The sequence below is a fragment of the Lissotriton vulgaris genome, chromosome 1_1 (genome assembly GCF_964263255.1).
Source record: "Lissotriton vulgaris chromosome 1_1, aLisVul1.2, whole genome shotgun sequence".
NCBI lineage: Eukaryota > Metazoa > Chordata > Amphibia > Caudata > Salamandridae > Lissotriton > Lissotriton vulgaris.
The window spans coordinates 13,228,007-13,253,672 of NC_141685.1; the positions used below are offsets into that span (position 1 = coordinate 13,228,007).

At 45.7% G+C, this 25,666-nt stretch overlaps 1 protein-coding gene across 1 annotated transcript in view; it reads right to left on the minus strand.

Moving 5' to 3' along the window:
- The window catches only part of LOC147736959 (NACHT, LRR and PYD domains-containing protein 12-like), a 769,506-nt gene that overhangs the window by 46,283 nt on the left and 697,557 nt on the right, over positions 1 to 25,666 (minus strand). The window lies entirely within an intron of this gene.

The following is a 25,666-nucleotide window of genomic DNA, read 5'->3' on the forward strand; positions in this document are numbered from 1 at the left end:
AAGTTACTTCTAAACACTGTGCCCCCAAGGTCAGCACCAGGTGCAGCTCCACCGGTCACACCACCCTAAAGCAAACCCTGTGTGCACGTGTGTCCACGCACATGTACTGTGTCTTTCGCTTGTAGTAGACAAGACAGAAAAGGGCAGGATGGGAGGACGCAAAGAGATGCAAGTCAGATCCAGAGATGAAAGACGCCGAAAGACAGACAGAGGGAGGATGGTATCACGTGGTGTAGAGGAGGAGACAAATGTGATAATAGTTACGGAGCTGCTGGACAAAACTGACCTAAAAAGGAATTGGACCTGCACTACACCCCCCAACATGTCCCAGGAGGAATGTGGCTCCATCAAGGGATTATCAGCAGTTTGATAACAACAAGAATAGTGCACAGAGGGAGTCAAATGTTGAAGTTGAAGAGAAAAAAAAAACAGATCAAGAAAGGGAATAGACGGCGACTTAAGGACTAGAATTCGGAATCGAACCTTCACAAGACAAAGCTAAGAAAATTGGAATGTTAAGATCCATTGAAGACAACGGAGCAACAGCAGCCTATACAACCTGATATCGGCCTGCTGCTCTCAACATTACAATGTCCTAATACACCGCCTCTGCCTCTCTCTTTCCTCTGCCTCTCCAAAATATATGTATTGGGCAGGAGAAGGCAGAAGATAGAGCCTGCAGCAGGGCACACAAGAGACTGCCCCCTTCCTCCTCCGGTAGCTTGCTGTGTCACTGGCGTCTCGGAAGGAGGGGGGTTCTACTCATCTCCTGGATCTCCCCGGCTCACCAGAATGATGAAAAGAGGTTTAGCCGAGCCCAGGGAGAACCAGGGGCTGACTTCAGCCTCCTTTCACAGCTATTGCTGTGAATGTTCAACAATTAACCGCCATGGTCCTGCATGTGGCTGTTAACTGTTGAACATTCACAGCAACAGCTGTGAAACAAAGGTTCCCGAGTACCGGGGATGTTTCAACCCCCTCGGTCTCTGGGACACCATTGTTTTAATAATTAACACATTCTGCCCTCATGGGGCAAACAGTGTAAAGACCTTATAGTCAGCCATAGCATGCAATACTGCCCATTAAAGTATCGCTCCCTTGATAAAGGCCCTTGCCTTTGGAGCTACAACAAGCTTCAAAGCTATATTAAAGGTTTCAAATAATTACTGAAGGCATAAACATGGTTACTCAGTCAGAGAAATAATCATCATAATATTTGCAGGAGAATCATATAAAGGTAACCTCTAAAGTCTATCAAAAGCCAGAATCAGAAATAACTCTGTAAAGTGAATAGACAGACCTCCACAACAAATGTGTGTTACGAAATAAGAAAACCTTTTTCTATAGTATCAAATAGCAAACTGACACAGAATCTGTTTAGTTAAAAATCCACAAAAAGTTCTTCAGTACAAAATCAGTAAGAGGAGTGACATGTAGTCTGACTTTAGGAAAAGTGTAAAATAAAACAATTCCAGCAAATATCCCAAAACAGTACATTTAATATGTTTTTAGACAGAGAGAACACATTATTGACATGGTTCATGATGTGGTAAACATGTCAGCAATCAATGAATGTTCATGAAAACATGGCACAAAAAAATGTAGTTTAATAAACCACACCTACAAATGTTGTTTAATAAACTACATCTACAAAATGAATAAGGAATTGTGACTCTTCCCCTTAAAGCCACAAGTCATTTTACAAGGTTGTCCCTAACATAATAACTGGATCTTAATCACAGTTTAAGTTTGTGGCCACTCATCATTGGCCCAATTGGTACGGGAACATTTGCTGGCAGCTTATTAGTTGTTTATTAGAAATGCCTACAACTTGGACTCCTTTCCCAAGAGGGGTGGGTTGGGCCCTCCCGTCAGTCTGACTGTGGAACAGGAGGCACATTTGTTGATTAAAAGAGATGCCGGATTCCCATTTACTTCTTCTACAAAGGGTCACTCTGGGTGACCTCTAGGACCGCACCAAGCGTGCAACCCTTCTCCCGTCTCAGGCCATGTCATTGTGTCTGATTCTGTCCAGTAGAAACTCCAAGTGCAGATGCAAGTTGTGGAAAATCATTATTAATCATAAAAGGATTTTGTTGAAATCTTAAATTTGTTGAGAATTTGGCGTTCTATTCTGCACTGGGCTGTGGGGCCATCGGGACTGAAGGCATGTTCTCATATATCTGCCTTTGACTCTGCATGCTCGACACAGAGGCCAGTTGGGCTGGGACCATTGACTGTGACATCCCATTCTGTGCCATCTGATTCAAGCTCCAGTTTCCCAGGTTCCTGCAAACATCGCAAGGAGCATCTCTTATTCTGCACATTATTAGTGTTTGAGGTATTTAAATTGCCACTGTCAGTAAAACCTATACCCTGAGCTGGGCGTAACGGGCTTCGGGTGTTTCCCCGGGCGGCTGGCAGAGTGGGAGACGATTGTTCAGTCCTAGGGGCTGGTTTTGCTGTGGTGCTGCTATATCGCCCCCAGCAACAAAAGAGGCAGGGATCTGGGCCATCAGAATTGTCAGTCCTGCTTTGGGTTCTCAGTCCGGTCCTGACCCAGAGGAACAACATTTCCTCCTTGCATATACTGAGCATCATTACTCTGCACACGTACGCCGTGCATATCCAAATTCACACCAGCGACAAACCCAGAATCAAAACGAGAATACAATCCGTGAGAACCAATTTCGTCACCCTTCTGGAACATTTTTGTCTGAGCGCTCATTATTTTTTCTTTGATATTTTTATGCTTAGTAACAAAATTGTCACTAGATTACTTTGGTTACAACAAAATCTCGTCTTACATTTTGCTGGATATGTGCACTAACCTCTGGATGCAACGCTAAAAGATGTGCCCTCTTTTACCCGGTCTCCGACTTTGCATTATTATCTGTAAATCTGCATTAATCTCTTGTGATATAATACAATATTTTGAGGCGCTTCACTCTGTGGCTCTTCAATTGGCCAGTTTTCAAGCAACTTACACTCATTCCACAAATCTCTTGGGACAACAATTAACAAACTTATACTCAGCTCTAGACCACCCCGCCTGGACGAACAGGCCTCATCTCCACTGCATCCCTCCTGGAGAGGCCAAACCTCCTTTGAACCACTCAAGCACAGGACAGGTCTCACTTCCTCTACACCCTTCTGGGCAGGCCTCACTCACTTCCTCTGAGCCCCCTGGACAGGCCTCAGATCCTCTTCATCCCTGGAAACATCTCACCTCCTCTGACCCCTGGACAGGCCTCTCCTCCTCTGCACCCCACTGGGCAGGCCTCACTTCCTGTGCACCCCAAGGCTCAGGGACAGGCCTCACCTCCCCAGCAGACTCCCTTCCCCCCTCGGGATAGGCCTCACCTCCCCTGCATCCCACAGGACGGGCCTCACCTTCTCTGCACCCCTTGGACACAACTCACTTCCTCTGCACCCCTCTAGACAGACCTCTCCCCCTCTGCTCCCCCTGGAAAAGCTTTATCTCCTCTACAACCCCCGGATGGACCTAAACACTCCTGTAAAGTCTTGGACAGGATTTGCCTCCACTGCACCCCCTTGGACAGGCATCGGCTCCGCTGCACCTCCTGGAGAGGCCTCACCTCCTCTGCACCCCCAGCACAGGACAGGCTTCCCCTCCTCTGCACCCCTGAACAGGACAGGCCTCACCTCCTTTGCAACTCACTGGACAGGGCAGGCCTCACCTTCTTTGCACTCCCCTGCACAGGCCTCATCACCTCTGCACCCCCTGGGTAGGCCACACATCGTCTGCACCCCCAGGACAGGCCTCACCTCCTTTGCACTCCCCAGAACAGGACAGGCATCACCTCCTCTGCACCCCCCTGGACAGGTCTTATCTCCCCCCCCGGACCCGAACAGGCCTAGTCTCCTCTGCTCCCACCTTGACAGGCCTCACCTCTTCTGCACTCTTTAGACAGGGAGGCATCCTTTCTTCTGCAACACATCATCTGCACCCCCAAACACAGGACAGGCCTCACCTCCCTTGCACTCCTCTAGACAGGTCTCACCTCCTTTGCACCCGGACAGGACAGGTCTCACCTCCTCTGCACCCCAGCACAGACCAGGCCTCCTCTGCACTCCCCTGGACAGGCCTCACCTCCACTGCACCCACTGGACAGGCCACACCACAATAGCACCTCTCCCGGACAGGTCTCACCTCCTGTACACCCCCTCTGGACAGACCCCACATATGGAGAAGTGTGGCTCACCGATTAGAGCGGCAGACCCTGAGGCAGAAGGTCTGGTCCGGACCAGGATTCAATCCCCGTCTCTGCAGGGTCTTGGGCTCAATGTCTTCGGACCCGATAATTCTTACCTCGGTGCCTACTCTAATCGTGGGGTTCCGCTCTGCAACTCTGGGCAATATCTTGCTTAACCTCCACACCGGCCCTCACAACGCTAGGAAGCCTGGCTTCACCTTGGGGGTGCCCAGGAGTGGACTCCTCACAGGAGCAGGCCAGGATGGGTTCCACAGCGGTATTCGTACAGCGCTTAGAGACCCCTGGGTGATAAGCCCTTTACAAATCCCAAAACATTTACAACATTTACAACATCTACATCCCCCAGTAAAGGACTGGCCTCATCTCCTCTGCACCCCCTGGCGTGGCCTCACAACCTCTGCAACCCCTAGACAGCCCTCACCTCCTCTGCACCCCTAGACAGTCCTCTCCTCTTCTGACCCCTGGACAGGCCTCTCTTCCTCTGCCGCCTGAACAGCCCTCACCTCCTCTGCACCCCTGCACAGGCTTCACCTTCTCTGCAGCCCCATCCCCCCCCTCCCCACCTTGACAGGCCTTACCTCCTCTGCACCGCTGGACAGGCCTCATCTCTTCTGCACCCCCTGGTGTGACCTACTCTTCTGCACGTGCAGCACAGGACAGGCCTCACAACCTCTGCAACCCCTAGACAGCCCTCACCTCCTCTGCACCCTGGACAGGCCTCACCTCCTCTGCACCCCTGGACAGGTCTCACCTTCCCTGTACTCCTGGACAGTCCTCTCCTCTTCTGACCCCTGGACAGGCCTCTCTTCCTCTGCCCCCTGAACAGCCCTCACCTTCTCTGCACCCCTGGACAGGCTTCACCTCCTCTGCAGCCCCCCCTTGACAGGCCTTACCTCCTCTGCACCGCTGGACAGGTCTCACATCCTCTGCAGCCCCCTGCACAAGCCTCACCTCCTCTTCCCTCTGGACAGGCCTTCTATGAACTCCCTGGCCAGGTTCCGCATCTCCTGCATTCCCGTAGACAGGCCTTGTGAGAAGTTGGCCTGGCATATGCTGTCCACTATTCTAGTGGGCACCTTGCACCAGTCCAAACAACCCCTTATTGATGGTAGGTTTAAAGACAACCTTTATAGAAAGCTATCCTAGTGGTAACTATGGAGAGCAGCCTTCGGGCTAAGTCTTGGAGGAATTTGTAAAGCAGCTTGTTTTACCAGTCGATAATCTTGTGAATAACCAAATGAAAGGAGAACCACACCAGGTATATACATAACATATATGTATTTATTCTAAACACATCCCACTAGACTCTTTATGAGGCTTGAGGTTAAAGCATATATGTTACACTTAATATAATATATCAATGAGGCCTGGACGAACAGGCCTCATCTCCACTGCATCCCTCCTGGAGAGGCCAAACCTCCTTTGAACCACTCAAGCACAGGACAGGTCTCACTTCCTCTACACCCTCCTGGGCAGGCCTCACTCACTTCCTCTGAGCCCCCTGGACAGGCCTCAGATCCTCTTCATCCCTGGAAACATCTCACCTCCTCTGACCCCTGGACAGGCCTCTCCTCCTCTGCACCCCACTGGGCAGGCCTCACTTCCTGTGCACCCCAAGGCTCAGGGACAGGCCTCACCTCCCCAGCAGACTCCCTTCCCCCCTCGGGATAGGCCTCACCTCCCCTGCATCCCACAGGACGGGCCTCACCTTCTCTGCACCCCTTGGACACAACTCACTTCCTCTGCACCCCTCTAGACAGACCTCTCCCCCTCTGCTCCCCCTGGAAAAGCTTTATCTCCTCTACAACCCCCGGATGGACCTAAACACTCCTGTAAAGTCTTGGACAGGATTTGCCTCCACTGCACCCCCTTGGACAGGCATCGGCTCCGCTGCACCTCCTGGAGAGGCCTCACCTCCTCTGCACCCCCAGCACAGGACAGGCTTCCCCTCCTCTGCACCCCTGAACAGGACAGGCCTCACCTCCTTTGCAACTCACTGGACAGGGCAGGCCTCACCTTCTTTGCACTCCCCTGCACAGGCCTCATCACCTCTGCATCCCTTGGCAGGCCGCACATCGTCTGCACCCCCAGGACAGGCCTCACCTCCTCTGCACCCCCCTGGACAGGTCTTATCTCCCCCCCGGCCCCGAACAGGCCTAGTCTCCTCTGCTCCCACCTTGACAGGCCTCACCTCTTCTGCGCTCTTTAGACAGGGAGGCATCCTTTCTTCTGCAACACATCATCTGCACCCCCAAACACAGGACAGGCCTCACCTCCCTTGCACTCCTCTAGACAGGTCTCACCTCCTTTGCACCCGGACAGGACAGGTCTCACCTCCTCTGCACCCCAGCACAGACCAGGCCTCCTCTGCACTCCCCTGGACAGGCCTCACCTCCACTGCACCCACTGGACAGGCCACACCACAATAGCACCTCTCCCGGACAGGTCTCACCTCCTGTACACCCCCTCTGGTCAGACCCCACATATGGAGAAGTGTGGCTCACCGATTAGAGCGGCAGACCCTGAGGCAGAAGGTCTGGTCCGGACCAGGATTCAGTCCCCGCCGCTGCAGGGTCTTGGGCTCAATGTCTTCGGACCCGATAATTCTCACCTCGGTGCCTACTCTAATCGTGGGGTTCCGCTCTGCAACTCTGGGCAATATCTTGCTTAACCTCCACACCGGCCCTCACAACGCTAGGAAGCCTGGCTTCACCTTGGGGGTGCCCAGGAGTGGACTCCTCACAGGAGCAGGCCAGGATGGGTTCCACAGCGGTATTCGTACAGCGCTTAGAGACCCCTGGGTGATAAGCCCTTTACAAATCCAAAAACATTTACAACATTTACAACATCTACATCCCCCAGTAAAGGACTGGCCTCATCTCCTCTGCACCCCCTGGCGTGGCCTCACAACCTCTGCAACCCCTAGACAGCCCTCACCTCCTCTGCACCCCTGGACAGGCCTCTCCTCTTCTGACCCCTGGACAGGCCTCTCTTCCTCTGCCGCCTGAACAGCCCTCACCTCCTCTGCACCCCTGTACAGGCTTCACCTCCTCTGCAGCCCCATCCCCCCCCCCCACCTTTACAGGCCTTACCTCCTCTGCACCGCTGGACAGGCCTCATCTCTTCTGCACCCCCTGGTGTGACCTACTCTTCTGCACGTGCAGCACAGGACAGGCCTCACAACCTCTGCAACCCCTAGACAGCCCTCACCTCCTCTGTACCCTGGACAGGCCTCACCTCCTCTGCACCCCTGGACAGGTCTCACCTTCCCTGTACCCCTGGACAGTCCTCTCCTCTTCTGACCCCTGGACAGGCCTCTCTTCCTCTGCCCCCTGAACAGCCCTCACCTTCTCTGCACCCCTGGACAGGCTTCACCTCCTCTGCAGCCCCCCCTTGACAGGCCTTACCTCCTCTGCACCGCTGGACAGGTCTCACATCCTCTGCAGCCCCCTGCACAAGCCTCACCTCCTCTTCCCTCTGGACAGGCCTTCTATGAACTCCCTGGCCAGGTTCCGCATCTCCTGCATTCCCGTAGACAGGCCTTGTGAGAAGTTTGCCTGGCATATGCTGTCCACTATTCTAGTGGGCACCTTGCACCAGTCCAAACAACCCCTTATTGATGGTAGGTTTAAAGACAACCTTTATAGAAAGCTATCCTAGTGGTAACTATGGAGAGCAGCCTTCGGGCTAAGTCTTGGAGGAATTTGTAAAGCAGCTTGTTTTACCAGTCGATAATCTTGTGAATAACCAAATGAAAGGAGAACCACACCAGGTATATACATAACATATATGTATTTATTCTAAACACATCCCACTAGACTCTTTATGAGGCTTGAGGTAAAAGCACATATGTTACACTTAATATAATATATCAATGTAAATTAGCACAATATACGTTGAGCCCTAGGGGCATACCAAACCATATATTAAGACAGTGGTATAAGAACCACGACTTGACTAGACACAAGGCCTAGAGCCTGTAGAATCGCTGGGGCCACAAGGAACCACCCAAGGTAGTGGCACAGGGGACCCACGGGGGACGCATGCAGTGTGAGAAATCAGCTGCGAGACGCCGTTAGCTTCTATGGGGAAAGTCGCGGTTGGAAATTTAAAGATAAAGGACACTTAGAGGAGGACTTTGAGAAAACCCCTTTAGACTTAAGTAGTTCTAGGGCCAACACCCACAGGAGCACTGGAGTACTTGAGTTACCTCACCCAGGGAAGCCGGGTACATAGGTGTCTTTTGGTGTCGGTAATCGTCATAGTTTTCAATGGCAATCTGCTGCAAAGTGCTCCTGCCGTCAAAGAGGAAAGTGTCTGGTGTGATCCAAGCCTGGATCGAAGATGAGAAGAACCTGAAAGCAGAGGGGAGAGTGTCTGGGTCACTTGCCAGTGACCAGGGGCACGATAGACAAATGTCCACCGATGTTGGGTGATTTCAGGTGAAGAAGGCGAAGCTTGACTCTGCAGCCACGAGGACCAGAAGCCGTCAACGTTAACCAGGATCTGGATTCGAGCTGGTCCACAAAGGATGTCGAGGGCTAAAGTGTCAGTGCCCTGATTAGACCCAAAAAGCCTTGGCAACAACAACCCACGCAGAAATCAAAGAAATGCTTTGGTGCCGACCAGAAAGGTCTGAGGCACTCACCACGTGGTGGGGAGTCAGGGCACATCTGGAGCAACCACAGAAGCCCAAGGAAAATCAGAGTTGCTTTCACAGGGACCCACCAGTCATCAGATCAGGGATCACGAAGGAGCCTCGAGCGGAAATGCAAGAAGTGGGCTTATGGAACACTCATGGAGTGTAGGCCCACAATCTTCAGTGCAGATGGTGCTTGTGTCTTGGGCTACAATTAACCCAAAGCACAACTTCAAGAGACGTCGAGAATTCAATGCACTTGCAAATGTGCAAGGTGTCCAAGAGTTCCGGTTCCACGTCACTTGTGAGGGCTGCGGGTCTCAGCTTTGCTGGGGACTTGGGTAGGCCTCTGAGAAGTCTGGAAATTCTCTTCCAGGGCTGCAAATACTTCGAATTTCGGCAGGAGATTCAGAGCCCCTGCAACTGGTTTAAACTGGGCTATGCAGAGGGACACCAAATGTGCCCCGTGCAGACTTCAAAGCACTCTCAGAGTGCACCCACCCAGCCCCAATACACTAAAGCCTGTCTGGGAGTTGGTTACACCTCCCTGTGACAGGAAACCTATTGTCCAGGCCTCCCCTGCTGGAGTTTCAGTCAGCAGCAGGAGGCCAGACTTGTGTCTGTGGCTGCAGCATATATTTTGTGATGTCAGGTGTTGGACTTGGCCCATTTTCCCGAAATTTTTCGCTTTTCACCCCCCCTATTATAAGATGTCTCCCCCATGATAGAGAGTTGTATAGGTCATGTGTGGTGTGAGATGACATGTTAAATGTAATGCAATGGTGTGCGCACCTATAATCCCCCTATTGCAAGAATGCACCCTGGTGAAATATCGCTTTTAAAATGGATGCCATTGCTATGTGCTTTGTGCCGCATGCCTGCAGTGGGTTGGCAGTCTAGTGTTCTTTTACCATTGCAGAAATGTCACTTTTAAAATGGACGCCATTTCTGTCTGCTTGTGCCGTCTGCCTGAGGTGGGTTGGCGGTCTAGTGTTTGAAGATACAAGGTGCTCTAAACTTCCCCCACAGTGACAGTGAGGCTGGAACTGCCAGGGACCTTCTAGAAGCTTCCAGCCCTTTCTGCTAGGTAGGAGGAGGGGTGTATATGTAGAGCAGTAGAGATACCATGAGCTCAGTCAGAGAGTGGACTTGAGAGTAAGTGGACCTGCTGCCAGGGGGTGCCACCGCATGGGCCTAGCTGCTGGCCCCTGAGCCCATCTGTACCCCTCCACTATCCACAGGGCCAGTGAGAGCCCGCTGCTGGAGTTCAGGCTGCTGTACCAGGATGAGTGCCACGTTACAGGGGATGATGGTTCCGAGGAGATGCTGTCCTGTACTGATGAGTACCCACTCACCGTTGACCTGGCCTAGCACTGCCATCCTGCTCTCCTGCCCTAGCACCTCCTGAGCGCTACACCTGGGCCCTGACTGCTCCCTAGTGCCTGGAAAAGGAGAGCGCTTTGACTGACTGCCAAGGAGCACCTTGGACTGCGCCCAGAAGGAGGTGAGGAGCGCAACCTGTTGTCCCTGAGTCTGCTGGTGGGACCTAGCACCTCGTGAGCCGTCCATGAGGACTGCCTGTACCCTCCCCCTGCCTGAACCTGAGGTTCTGTAGCGATCCGAACCCGTGTTTTCGGTATCGTAGTACTGACGCGATTTTGGTACCAATGAACCGTAAATGATCCATTTAGTATGTGGAAGTTTTCGCTGTGCTACCAGCACGGATTCACTGAGAAATAGGGCATTCTGTTGAAATCACACGCCATCCATTTTAGCTACGGCGTCCATCTTGTTTCTTGCCCTCACATAGTCAATGGACGAACGTTGACCCCGGCTAAATCACATTGTTAGGGACATGTAGGCTTTAGTTAAGAAAGCTGATGCTGCGTGACTTGGCAGAAGCTGCCTCCCTTGCATGAGGCCAGTCCTGCTATACTGGTTCTCGTGTTCATTGGCCTGATCACGATTAGGAGGCCGAAGACAGTAGCCGTGCCGTTTTATTACCCACAAGCATCTCTTATCCTGCTTTTCTATCTTCCACACCTGGCTCTGCTCTGTTCCTTCTGGGCTTTTACGATGGGGAGGAAACATTTTTTACGATGAGGCGGATCGATTTATGAATAGAAAACTGACATGAAGACTTGATGAAATACTGGGAAACTTGCAAATAATTATCGTTTGGTATACGTTTATTGTTTGTTTGGGATACCGGGCTAGGCATTAAAGATATTTGAACAAAAGTCATTTTCCATGTATATAAGGGATAACCCACTTTGTACAAGTCGAACAGTCTCCTAGAATCTGCCTTTGTGTGGTTCCTGTGACTTCTGTATCCCTGCAGTACATAAACCTTGGTCTCTGACGCCACCATCGAGAAGCCCGTGTCTTTGTTTATTTGTGCACCGAGACAGGAAGGAACTCAGGGGTCTTTTGGGTGTTGTTTCCCTGACACCTCTGGACTCTAAAAAGTCCAGAACCTCAAACACTAGTGCTGTACTGCCCAAGCGCTATATGCAGATGGCCAGTGAGGAGAGAGGAGCGTGGGCGCTAGGTCCTTAGGTGGAACCCTTAATCTGTGGCAGCTACCTAGTGCCTCGTGAGCGCTATATTCGCATTGCTGTTGAGGAGCGCTACCTGTCAGCCCTGAAGCCCATGGTGGGAGTGAGCACATCGTTAGCGCTATATTCAGGGTGCCAGGGGAAGAGGAGCTGAGGCCTGCAGCGCTGTGCTGCCAAAACGCTATATTTCATTTCCCCTGCATGTGTGCAGCATTGTGGTGCTGTCAGAGTGCCTTATTCGCATTGAACTACAACTGTACCCTGTAGTGTAGTTCCTATTTTCCCTATAGGCCCTGCGCATTGGTATAACATAAACAGCAGTGCAGACATAGGAGTGCGGTCTTCTAGGTTTCTACTGACTATGTTAGACTTAATTAGGTTTGTACCAGCTAGCTCAGGGTTCACTGGAAACTTCCTTGACTAAATAAGAAGTGATCAGCTTCTTTGGCTCAGACAATTAGGGATTCAGTTTTCCAACAACCGCATTAACATGACAACTTTGCTCTTTAGAATAAGAGTCAATCTCTAGAGTCGAGTGAAACAATAGACAGCTATTTCACTCAGTCAGTTGTGCAGAATTACTTTCACCATTTATGCAGAGAATGGAGAGACGGGCGTTTTCAATAAAAGGGTATTATTTATTGAGCAGTCTTTCTTCTCATGCAAGAGAAATGAATTGCCACAATTGCAAGACTTGTTATTAAAAAAAGTGTTTACAGTAAAAAGTAGTATTACGAAATAATACTGTAAAAGCATTGATATGGTTTATTAGCCATAAGATGGTTAAAATGAATAAAATATATACATACATATATACATTTGGCTAACGTCCTCAACTGGTGCATCTAACTACGCCTACCCCAGTGTACCTGACCTTATCCTAATACGTGGGAGGGAGTAAGTAAGTAGCAGGTTAAGTTAAAGTTGGTTTTGCCAAGAGCTTGCTTCAAGAATTCTCTCTAAGGGTTTAGTCAGCACCGTACCTCTGGAATAGAATGTAGGAGGTCTGGTTTCTCCTCTCAGGACTCGATATTCCAGTCACCCGCAAGGGTAGGCTGGAAACTCCGGAGCTGGATTTTCTCGGCAGGAGAAAAGACAGCGTCTTCCTCAGCGCGTCAAGGAGGAGGGGCAGCATCTGTGGGCTTCTCGCATCTGCTGTGCTCTCTGCAAGGGGACTGCTGCTCTGCTCCAGTATTCACCATCACCGTGTTTGCTTAAGGCAACGTCGGTATTATTTATACCTGAAAGGTGCCGAGTTTGACGCAAGTGTTTGGACATAAGACGTCAATAAAGATGTCACTAAGAACCGGTCGTTCTTACAGTGCTCGTTAGGAGTTCTATTACAAATCAAAACAAGGCAAGCGGGGCTTTCCCAGGTTGCTGGAGGTTTGGTATGTGGCAAGAACTCGGTGTGCTATCTAGGAATCTAAGGAAGTGACTTCTGCTGTGTCATGGACTGCAGAGGCGACTTTCTAAAATATGGTTCTGAATATTATGCCATTATAGGGATATGTATCGATTATAGCCGTATAGGGGCATAAGGTCATGCTATATTGATCGGGGTCCTAGATAAAACACAGCACCCACTCCACGAATTTATGTCCATCAAATTACTAAAAACTAAAGCAATAAGATGCGCGTGTATTCTTACCCACCCCAAAATACATTTTGTATTTGAAATGGTGTATATGAAATACATGAAAATGAAGATAGGTACTGTACGTTTTCAAGCATAGTAATCATTCAAAAATTATTGCATATGTAATCAGTTGAACGATCTTGCGAAAAAATTACTCATGAAATGTCTCTTAATACAGAAGAAGGGTGAGACCATTCCATCACATATAAATACAATTGCTGTAAAATGTGCTAGAGGCCGAGGTAATATATTGTCTCTAGATGTACTAAAAATAGAAGCTCTGTTCTTTATGAATAGTTCTACTTTAAGCAAAAGCATTCTTGCCAGAAAAAGGTAAATATTTTGAAAAATTGTTTGATTAAAAAAAAAAAAAATCTTCCATGGGGAGCGGAAAAATAGAGTTCCAGACACTTTTCAGTTGTTTTTGTTTATCAAAACTGAAGGCCGAATTTCAGAGTTCATGGGAACGCTGTGCGCCGGATTGTTTTCCAAAATTCACTCTTTCTGTTCAGGGGAGAACATCATATCAGACAGGCTCTCAAAGAATAGGTCTACATATTCAGGTGACAGTTCGACCAGGTTCGATAGTGCAGTAACCTGGCAGTTGTGAGAATGATTGCTATCATCGGTGTCTGGATTAGCAATGCTCACAGAAGGTCGTACCTGGGTGATGCTGCTTTCATTTCTCGCTTCACTGCTGCCACCTAGTCGTAGCGCAGGAGTCTCAACGAATGCCGTCATCAGGATTGGTAGCCGCTGGGGACAACACGATGCATGAGCCGTTACAGGACTTAGCAAAGTATCGATATCCATTGGTACTGCTGATGGTAGTGCAAGACAGGTGTCTAACACGCATTCTTCTCCGCATAGCATACATCGAAGCACAGGTAAGATGCAGGTCTGCCATATAGGTCTGAATGAAAGAAACCACGTCATGTTCAGATCTCTCAGCCGGGCCAATCCAAGCACCTTAGTTATGCGGTCCTGATAGCGCATTGCTAGGATCCTTTCTTCCATCCTTGCCGGAGTCAAGTCTGTGTTTTGGCTTGCCATATCGGAGCAGAACGGTCAAAAATAAAATGCCTGCTACGAGTCCCAAAAGTAGTGGTAGGCCGCCAAACAGTGAATGGACAAAATTGGGAATAATGCCCAGAACCGCTTTGAATGGTGTTAGCAGTCCCGAAAAAATCGTCTTATATACAATACATTCGAGATACCTACGGCATCCGACATATTTAGAATTTGGCTGAGCATTTCTGTGAAATGCACGGGGCAATTTGTTGATAAAAGTTCATGTATCTCCGATGTTGTCCTTGCAACTTGGAGATCATACGTCTCTTTTGATGACGTGATGGGCACTGTTGTCTGCAAAAGCACAGACTTCATTCTGCTTAAAGTATCAATTCGTATAGAAGAGATTTTCAAAGGAGGCCGCATCGGAGTCTCAGAGTCTCCAGGGCCGTTTGGAAACAATGCTTGCATACAGCAAGTGACCATGGAAGTCACGCTTACAAGATATGTTTTCCCTGGCACCAAGCCACAACAGCTGTGGTCCGTTATTAGAATGTAACTCCCGTTAGAAAGCTGCCTAAAGAATGGCTCTATCTGTGTTGCAGGTGTGACGCGCTGGTGGCATGAAAGGTTGTTTGAAGTCCCTTCACAGGCCCCATGTAGATTAATACCGTGGCACAAGAGTATACCGCTTAGTGCATGTTTGCAATTTTCACCACTAAGAAATACATTGTTGTTGTTGTCACTGTAGCGTGTGTGTGTATATGGTAATTTCCATGATGACGTAATGTACCCTTTACCCAATTTTTCATACTGGCCTGCCGGTATATACTCAAGGCAATTTTTAAATCGGAAAGTTGTCATCGGAATAGTGATAATCCCATGTATTATCCATTCAATGGCAGGTCTTTCTGACATTGTCAATGGTAATCTCTCAAGTTTCTCAATGCTCAGAATTGTATAGTCTGCTCCTTTTTGGGCCAAACTGATTTGTTTATCAGTAAGGTTAAAGACAGAAAACAATGACGTTATGTTGATTAGACGCCATGGCACATAGCCTGAATGCAGATTTTGCAACGTCCAGCCTAGCTGTACAATGGAACGTAATTGGGACTGGCCATGTTGTAACATTAGCAGGTCCTGATCTATTATATCGATTGCAGATGATACAATACTGTCCAGTGACAGTGCACATCACAAACTTCAGACTATTGGACAACTGCCAATCAGGATTCAGAACAGGACACAGTACGGAAACAGCGATCCTACATATTGCTGATGACGCTTTACAGGCCCTAGATCTCAATAGAACATGCCTACTAGTCCTTCTAGACCTATCGTCAGCTTTCGACACAGTAAATCATGAAAAACTACTGGACAGACTACACAAGAGGATTGGAATGTCAGGACTTGTACTGAAATGGTTTGAATCCTTCCAGATCGCAAAGATTCTTGGTCAACCAGTCTTTATCCCCGTCTTGTCCAAACTCGATCGGGGTCCATCAAAGATCTACCTTATCTCCGTCACTCTTTAACCTATAAGTTGAACCTCTGACAGAAATCCTCCTAGACGCAAACATATCCTATCACATGTACGCGGACGACACGCAGACTTACATCAAAGTAGCATCTCTAGAGGACATCAAGTTAATCAATGAGGCCTTAAAAAAGACAATTTATTGGTTAACCAGTATTCACCTGAAGCTGAATGCACAAAAAACTGAATTCCTATTAATTTCACCGCCAAAGAACAATACAGAGACGATAGAGTGGACCAAAATGATCACAGCACTAAACTGCACCCCTACGCTGGTGGACTCAGCCAAATCGTTAGGAGTCACCTTGGATAAGAATGTAGACATGAAAGCACACATCAAACTAATGGCAAAAAGCGCACGCTTTCATCTGAACTACTTAAGGAAAGTGAAACCGTTCATCTCGTCGGCAGATCTCAAACTGGCAATTCAATCTTTAGTTATCTCAAGGATTGAATACGGATGTACAACCTTAGCAGGCCTACCAAAAATGTCCACGGCACCACTAAAAGCATGCCTCAATGCAGCTGCAAGGCTCATCACCGGTTCGAAGAAATTCAACCATATATCACCCCACCTAAAAGCGTTAAACTGGCTTCCATATGAAGCCAGAATCCAATTTAAAATGGCATGTATCACCCACAAAGCACTCCATTACAAAACACCGAGTTACCTGGCCCAGAAGATTGAGATATCGGGAGGTTGCAGACCTGCCAGAAGTGCCAAGGAGCTGCTGCTGAGGCCACCCATCTTCAGGAAGAAGAAAACATACGACAGAGCGTTCACTGGGGCAGCCCCCAGAGTCTGGAACTCACTCCCTCCGAATATCAGGACAATTACTAACATTTCTGCATTCAAAAAGGAAGCTAAGATCTTCCTAATGAGTAAGTTCATTACATAGCCAAGTACGGACTTCAACGCCACCGCATCTGAAAGATGCCTACACGGAGCATCGAATGGAAAATAGAAACAATGTCCAGTAAGCGGAAACAACCTAGAGGCGCTACACTCGATTAGAACTAGAAGAAGACTGCACAATCAAGCCAAGTCAGTACGGTCTATACAGGAATTTAGCACTGAATTTAGTAGGATATCGAAGAACAGTTATAGCATTTATGTCAACTTGGGGAAAGATGCAGGTTGAAATTATAGCATTATGTAATCCCGGTGTTAGTACTAACCGAATCTTTAACAAACTAGTGTACATAGTCAGAATATAGCTCGTGATTGACATATGCCGAATCTACCTCTTATCAGTGTGATACTCTTACTACTTAGAGTTATAATTTACCTACCTCAGTCCGGTAGGGCAATGTTATGTGAATTGTAGCAGTAGGTTACACCTAATATATGGAACCATAACCACCTACCTCATTCCCTTTATGGTAATGCTATGTGAATTGTATTGCTAATCTACCTCATGTATATGTATTCTGTATTTCTAAATCTACCTCATGTATATGTATTCTGTGTAGCGCTCTGATACCCAAGGGTCATGTTCACGCTATATAAAACTTTCTAAATAAATAAATAAATAAATATATTCTGGAGGACAGAGTCATTAACCCATTGTCCACAACAGAAAATGATTTTTCCAAATTAATACGATCAATTTCTCGTTTTTTTTCTGCTGTTTCAATTTGCATTACTTTCCGTGCCTCGTTGTATGCCGCATATACACTTGCCGCTATGAAACGTTTTTGACGCTGTTTGCGTGGTCCCATAATGAAATCACGCAAGTCAGCACCGTCTTTAAGTAAAGATAAGTGTTGCTTAATTTCTGCCAGTGTGGATGTTTTTAGCCATTCAAGGCAGAGTTTCCCTACACTGTATGTTGTTACTATCCCTGGATCTTGTCTCTGGGAGTATCTAGGGTTAGGTCTGGTCATTATTAACCCCTGTGTTTTGTTCAGGAATCTATCTTGACATTTATTAGTGTCTGTTGGCCAGATTAACCACTTTTTCCAATCAGGATGTGTTTTGTTTTGATGTAAAATTTTGGATACGTCTATTTCAATATCTGTGGTTGCATTATCAGGTATTGGCTGTGGAATAGACCGTTTGTTTAAGTCTTTAATCTTAGCTAGGCCAAGACAGGTTGTTTGGTGAATTGTGTCATTTTAGAACATCATTTGTTATGGGATCATGCAGGCTCGAAATATTGCTTCTAGGCCTTGTACCTGCCAATCTTTTGTACCCCAGATCGTTTTTGTTTCAATGTTATTTTTCCAGAAATCAAAACCAAATGTAATCATTTTTTCATAAAATGCTTCTGAATATATCAATTTAGTATTTGTCAGCATGGTTTTCGTCCCTGTCTTATCCAACAGTTTATAATAAAATGTTTCAGCATTACTTGTGTTAAACCCTGAGAAGTATTGGAATTTCTCATAAAACGTTTTTGAACTGTTTTTTTGGCGGTGTTGCACAATGTTCTCATTGGTTATATTTATAAACATTTCTAGGTTGAGCAGATTTATGCAATTAGTGGTCTGCGTAATGGGTGAAACCGTACATCTGTTCATAGTTAGATGAACCTTGTAAATAATCATGTTCTGTAAATTTTGCTGACATTACTAAATTCGACATCATATTATTTATACTTTCAAAATCCCAATCATCAGAAAATGTACTTGGTTTTACAAAGTCACTTAATGAAACCTTAAACTGGTGAGGATATTTCAAGATCTCGACCGGGCCATATATTTCATAGTCAGTCTTGTCCCAAACTACCCCGCCGGGTATTGGAATGGCTGTGACATTTACTGTTGATAGTTCTCTTTTCTCGATGTGAGATGACTTGTGTGGCTTGAGAACTAAGTTGATGTTCTGACTTGCTGTGTCCATTGAACTGTAATGAATGAACCTAAAATCAGAATTAGGATTAGACAAAGGAGGAGTATAAGTATGCTAAGTACAATCCAAAATTCAATTAGTGTGGTATCCAGATATGCTTCTTTGAGTTGATGAACTAGTTCTATTGCCTTCTCTTTAAAAGTCTTTGTTTCTGGCGTCACTTCAGGGTCGCTTTGATCTTCAGAAAAGTTATCGAAATTGATGAAGTAACCAGAGGCAGTTCTGTCGATTGTAGGAATAGTATTTCCTGTTTGATTTTCATTGGCACATTCTGATGCCACATCATTGTAGACAGGTGTTTCACGATGAACTGATTCAATTTGAGTTCCAAGGGGCACGATATCCATGGCTTTGTTGCATAGTCCTTCTTTGTGCACTGCAGGTTTATCAAATGTGATTAGTCTTTCAGTTTGAACCTCTTGGATTGTTGCAAATTTGGGTATTCTGTTATTTCTTGGGAGTCCACTTGGCCAACTATTTATTATTGACCACATGATTGTGGTTTCACCAGGTCGATTGATACAACTCTGTTCTCCTTTTTACCAGCAAGGGGCGGTAGTACTACTGATCTTGTTCCGTTGATACTTAAGACAGGTACTGCTTTTCTGTAAGAAGGCCCAAATTCCTTCTTTACCGCGATCTTTTCTCTGACCAGATCCCCAATCTCTGGAATCCAGACAGGTCTTGCTGGGACAGGTGGTGTGTCTTCAGTGGTTGTTGGCTGTTGTTTTAACTTTATGTTGCTCAGGGCTTTCCTTGTTTCATTTAAGTCCTGTAAAACAGCCAAACGAACTTTGATGTCAAAGTTTTTATTTTCATCTTTTACCACCGAAGCCTGACTATCAAGATCCTGAATATACATTTTAGTTCCGAACAATAGTTTGTACGGGCTGAAACCTTTTAGAGAATTTCTTGGCAAGTTAATAAGACTACGTTGGACACTTGTTAAATGTTTGACCCACCCATCACCCGAACCTAATACCTTTGCAGTTATAAATTGCTTTATGTCCCGGTTTTTTCTTTCCACAACGCTATTTCCCTCAGGATGAAATAGACAAGAGAATCGCAATCCAATGCCCATGCTGGTCATGGCCTCCTTATAAGCTCGAGAGCTAAAAGCAGGACCCTGGTTAGAATGAAGCATGGCAATTGCGTATGTGCCGATAAAGACTCGCAAATCTTTTATAACCGTTTTGGCGTCAGCCGAGCGCTGGGGCCACATCTTTCAAGTGTATGTATTCTTAATTGACTAATAGAGCGCAGCATTTCAAGTGTAGATGGCTTTATTCTGCCATCATATATGGCCATGGCATTACTCCGCTAGACTCATTGCTGCGATCTCTGTCGCAGTCCGGGCAGTTCTTTACATATTTGTAGTGGTGCAGGCTCATCCCTGGCCACCAGTACTCTGATTGTAATTCAGTCAGAGATTCCTTCATCTGTTTGTGCTTGGACCATCACCCATGTGTGCGTCTGCTATTAGTAACTTTCTCCGGTTCATGTTTGAAATTACCCTATCCCCCACTCCAGGGATTCGAGCAAAAGGAACGGAGTTTGCATCAATTACGTATGCATAATCGAGTGGATAGTTCACGGGTAGTGCTGCACAGTCGCCTTTTATGGTCGTTTTTACTGCCAGCATGGTTTCCCCGTCTATGTATTTTTCTGAACGCTTTTTTGTGGCTACGGAAGCCGGTTTAGTTGCTTCGGTGGTGGCTGTATAAGCCAATGAATTCCCTGCAATGTGAACGCCATCACGTTGATGACTCTAGTGTGTATCACGTGAGTCTTTTGTAGTTCTTTCTGTAAAAGAACTACTTGTTTCCAAAGCATTTTATGCTTGAATGTAGCACCTGTGTCATATTTGTAATCTGTTTGAATCCAATTCTTTAAATCATTATTGTAAGAGTTGACGCAAAAATGAGAATCGTACACGATTAGTGTCGGGAAATCACTTTCGGCATTTTCAAGCGCCATTTTTAAAGCTCTGATTTCAGCTCTCTGAGCCGAACATTTTCTCAGTGATTCAGTTTTTGTTATTTTCGGTCTGAATTTACCGCAGAGCCAGCGACCTTTAACAATCGCGAAGGCTGCATTGTAGGATTTCTCTTCTACATTGTAATGCTGTACAAATCTGTCCGTATACATTATACAAGAGTACTGTTGGAGAGGCAGAATTTCGAATGGCAGAGAATATTCTTTTTCGTATTTTAAATCATTCAGTTTTTTCATGTTCGGGACATAGTAATATTTTACTGTTTCAGATTCAAAAGAATTTTCCCACTGTGTCCATTTTGGATCTAGTGATACTGTAGGCAGGCTTACTGGGCTGAATAGTGCCTCGAAGGCTGATTCTGCTGTAAAAACAGTTATATTTTTACCTTGGGCAAGAGCTCTTTCTCTTGCCACTGCCGTTTGAACTGCCTTTACAGTATTTTCTGTAAGACTGAATGTTTTTTCTGCTTGTGTGTACAAAAGTGATTTGTAAGCTATTGGTACCGTTTCTCCCTCATTAGTGGTCAGGTACGTGAATCCGCATCTTCCTGGGATGACCTGGATTACAAGGTTTCGTGTTTTGTCACGTGTTTCTAATTTTATTTTAGCTAACATGTCTGTTTGCAGTGATCTCAAAATTTCTGTGTGTTTTTGAGTCCAGTTGATTTGTTTAAAATCAGGTTTTATTAATTCGTAGAGAGGTTTAATCCTCTCTGCATAATTTAATATGTATGTTCTTCCGAAGTTCAGGAAGCCTAGAATCGATTGTAAGTTCTTCAGCGTTTTTGGAGCTTGGAGTACAGCGCACTTCTCTAAGAAGTTGTCAGCTAGGCTTTTTCCTTCACTTGATAATTCGTAACCTAAAAATAGTACTGTTAGATGGGCAATTCGAGACTTTTTAAAGTTGAATTTGTAACCCTCTGCTGCAAACCCAAGTATTATGGTGTTCACCCTTTTCAAGTGAGTATCCAAGTCGTCATCTGTGAGATAGATGTCATCGACATAAGATAATGCTTCATCATCATATATTTGTACTAACTCTGTTACTCTGGCTGAAAATAATCCTGGGCTATTCTTGAACCCCTTTGGGAGCCTACAGAAATTTTTCTGTGACCCCATTATTGAGAAAGCGGTCAAGTACCTGCTTTCTGGTGCAATATTTTGACAAAAGAACCCATTAGATATGTCTAATGTTGTTTTGTATTTTTTCCGAACTATGTTATTCATCAGTGCTGCACTGTGTAAGTTCTGTACCGCAAATGTTTTGCAACACAAGTTAAAATGTCTGTAGTCCAAGACTAGACGATATGAATCGTCTGGTTTGGAGACAGGAAACAAAGGATTGTTCATTTGAGAGGTGCATGTTTCAATCACCCCCTGGTATTCAAGTTGATCTAAAATCTCCCTGACCTGTTTTTTAGCCTCTTGCATAATTGGATACTGCCTTTGTGCAGTAGGTTGACTTTTTAACTTGATTTTGTGAGGAGGAGAGTCCTCATCCCATCCTACATGATTTCTATATAATGCAGGTGTTTGAGCTACTGCCCATTTCCTTGCATATATATATTTAGTGTGAATTCAAATGTGATTTGAGAAGGCAGGCATAATCATTTCTTCGCCATGAGGGCACTCCCTGACAAACTCTGGGGGCCAATCTTTTTCAGCTAACAGGATGTCATAGCCTTTGGAGAGGTTATCCCAAAACAGACCCCTTATTTTTCTAGTCTTATCTCCCTCTATACGCAGTGTTATTTCGTATATTTTATGAGGTTTGCTAATCCTGGTAGCTGCAGTTTCCACTTGAATGTATTCATTCGTGTCCACTGTCTTCAGATGATTCATCAGGATCTTGCGGGCTATGCTGATTTCTGCTGCGCTGTCTAGCATTGTCTGTGCCCACTCCCCATTTTTCAGCTGTGTCCTCAGTATTCTCGGCATGTTCGATTATTCTAATACTGGCTACCTTCTTTCTTGGAAATTGTAACTTTTTACTTTGAGCAGGTTCCTTGTCTTTGGACTTGGTGTGCTCTTCTGGGTCTGACCGTCCTCTTCTTTCCAATTTCCGTGAAAAAGATCGAGAGGGACGTGTATCAATACTTTGATATCTATCAGGCTTTTTCAAGTTATCCCTATTTCTAAGGTTATATCTTTTCTCAGAGGGCTCCCTCTGGGGAGACGGGTGTTCTCGAGTTGGAGTTCTTTCCCTCCGCCGAGGAGACCTTCCTCTGGGCTGGAAAACTTTTTCTTTGGGAGTGGATTGTTTATTTCCATCCCAGCTCTTTTTAGGAGTGTTTAGATTATTTTTAATAAATAATTTTTCAGGATTTTTGAGTAGTTGTGGTTTTACTGGTTTCCCACCCAAACTATCTCTACCTAATTCCTCATAGCATTTTTCTATGATTCTGGCGAGCTCAATTGGTTGATCTGTTATATCTGTTTCTTTCAATTTCTGGCGGATCGCCACAGAGGCTGCTTCTCCTTTTATGTTAGCTAGTAATATAGCCGAGACCTGCTTGAAGTCTTTCATTAATTTCATACCAAGAGTTAAAGCAGGTTCTGGACCGTATTCATTCTGAATCTGTTTTAGCACATCTGGTATTACCGCTATGGACGGAACACCATGTGTTTTTGTGTAAATGGAAGCAAAGACTTTACCCCAAGTGTCACAGTCCTCCACATGTGGTGCGACCCCCATTGGAAGTCAGAATTCTGTGTTTCTCAATAGGGGTAGTATTCGGGAATACTGCCTCTATTTGTGTAATTTTCTGTGTTAACCAGAAGGGGATTTGTTCCCGTTTTATGGGTGTTTTACCAAGACATGTTCTGTGGTGTAATTTTATTTGTGTTTCCCTGATGAGGGGTCAGCTGTGGAATACTAACAGCTGTTTGGACTGTTGCGGTCCGCATTACATATTGGACTAACTGTCTGTATATTTTAATTAGTAATTTTAGCTGTGCTAAAAGTTCTTCCTTTGACATTTTATCAATGTCCGGATGTGGTGTGTAGCGGGCTAGAACCGGCCACGTTGCTCCTGGTCGACCTAGTGGACAGAGCCTGGTAATGTGATCATTGTGTTTTAGGGTGCCTTTAAACCAGAGCAGGAGCTCTTGGTATTTTAATGGAATCTCAATCTCCTCGAAAGGAGCGTATTCATCCAGTGGATTCTCTATTTTGTAATAGTGGAATTTGTGTGTTGTAGCGTTTGCCGCTGGAAAGTTTATCCATGAATAGAATACCTCTGTCTGCCGATATTCGTGTGGCTCTATCACGAAAATGACTGTACCGCCTTGAGCTGTCAGTCCATTTTCTATAAGTTTTAACGTTATAGATTTTCTTAAATGTACCGGAATGATAATTGCATTCAGTTCATTAATTCCTGTATCATCAGGACCCTGTTGATTCGCTTCTACAGCGACTCCATTGGTTCCGTTGTTATCGCCATTATTTGACATTGTTTTAATGCAAAATTGCAGAGCAGGTCTCCAAGGAGACAAAGATTAGGTGCACAATATTTAGGAACACTGCATACTTCAACGTTGACTAAACCAGAAACTCTACATAGGAATCTCTTCCTACAAAGTTCTGGCGGATTTTAACCTTTCACCCACTCCAGACGTCTATTGGAGTATTTACGGGAGAAAAGGGTCTGTGTGAAAGAGCACGACTGAGTTACTCTAACGTCTTGCGTTAGTTTTATCGCCTTACCAAACGTTGGCCGCCATGTAGTGTAGTACCTATTTTCCCTATAGGCCCTGCGCATTGGAATAACATAAACAGCAGTGTAGACATAGGACTGCGGTCTTCTAGGTCTCTAATGACTATGTTAGACTTAATTTAGGTTTGCGCCAGCTAGCTCAGAGGTCACTGGAAACTTCCTTGACTGAATAAGAAGTGATCAGCTTCTTTGGCTCAGACAAGAAGGGATTCAGTTTTCCAACAACCGCATTAACATGACAACTTTGCTCCTCAGAATAAGAGTCAATCTCTAGAGTCGTGTGAAACAATAGACAGCTATTTCACTCAGTCAGTTCGTGCAGAATTACTTTCACCATTTATGCAGAGAATGGAGAGACGGGCGTTTTCAATAAAAAGGTATTATTTATTGAACAGTCTTTCTTCTCGTACAAGAGAAATGAATTGCCACAATTGCAAGACTTGTTATTATAAAAAGTGCGTACAGTAAAAGGAGTATTATGAAATAATAATGTAAAAGCATTGATATGGTTTCTTAGCCATACAATGGTTTAAAATGAATAAAATATATACATTCATATATACATTGGCTAACGTACTCAACTAGTGCTTCTAACTACGCCTACCCCAGTGTACCTATTTATTCATTTATTTAGAGTTTTGTATAGCGCGAACAAGACCCATGGGTATCAGAGCGCTTCACAAAGCATGACATGAGGTAGTTAACGTTGGTATAGTTGTAGCCTTTTTCACAACCTTTAGAGGTAGGTACATATTTTGTAATATATTGCACATAAATGAAAATCCCCGAAACAGTTTTCTATGTAGCAATTTTCATAACATTAAGAGGTAGGTGCCTATATTGCCCACAAAATTAAAAATCAGAACAAATTTCTACAAGAATATAAAGTATAACAACGTTAGTCAGAACCACGGTTTAGTACATAACACGAAACACGATATAAAGTGTGATTGAATCCAAGGATCCTGAATGTTTATTTTCTGAGTCTGATTCAGTTCCCGTCATTGAACATGCATTCTGACTTCCCATGTTTAGCCTACAGGAGGAATTTACTCATTAGGAAGATTTTAGTTTCCCTCTTAAAGGATATAGTGTTTTCAATCTTTCTAATGTTTGAAGGAAGGGAATTCCAGATTCTAGGTGCTGCTCCTGAGAAAGCTCTGTCGTAAGTTTTCTTCTTCCTAAAGATGGCTGGTCTCAACATCAGCTCCTTTGTGCTCCTGGCCGGTCTGTTCCCTCCAGATAGTTTAATTTTCTGAGAAAGGTAGCTGGGTGTATTGTGGTGGAGCGCCTTGTGTGTTATGCATGCCATTTTTCCTGGATTCTGGCTTTGTACGGTAGCCAATTTAATGCCTTCAAGTGTGGCGAAATGTGGTCGAATTTTCTTGATCCAGTGATCAGTCTTGCCGCTGCATTGAGACATGCCTTTAGGGGTGCTGTTGAGATTTTTGGTAGCCCCGCTAGCGTAGTACATCCATA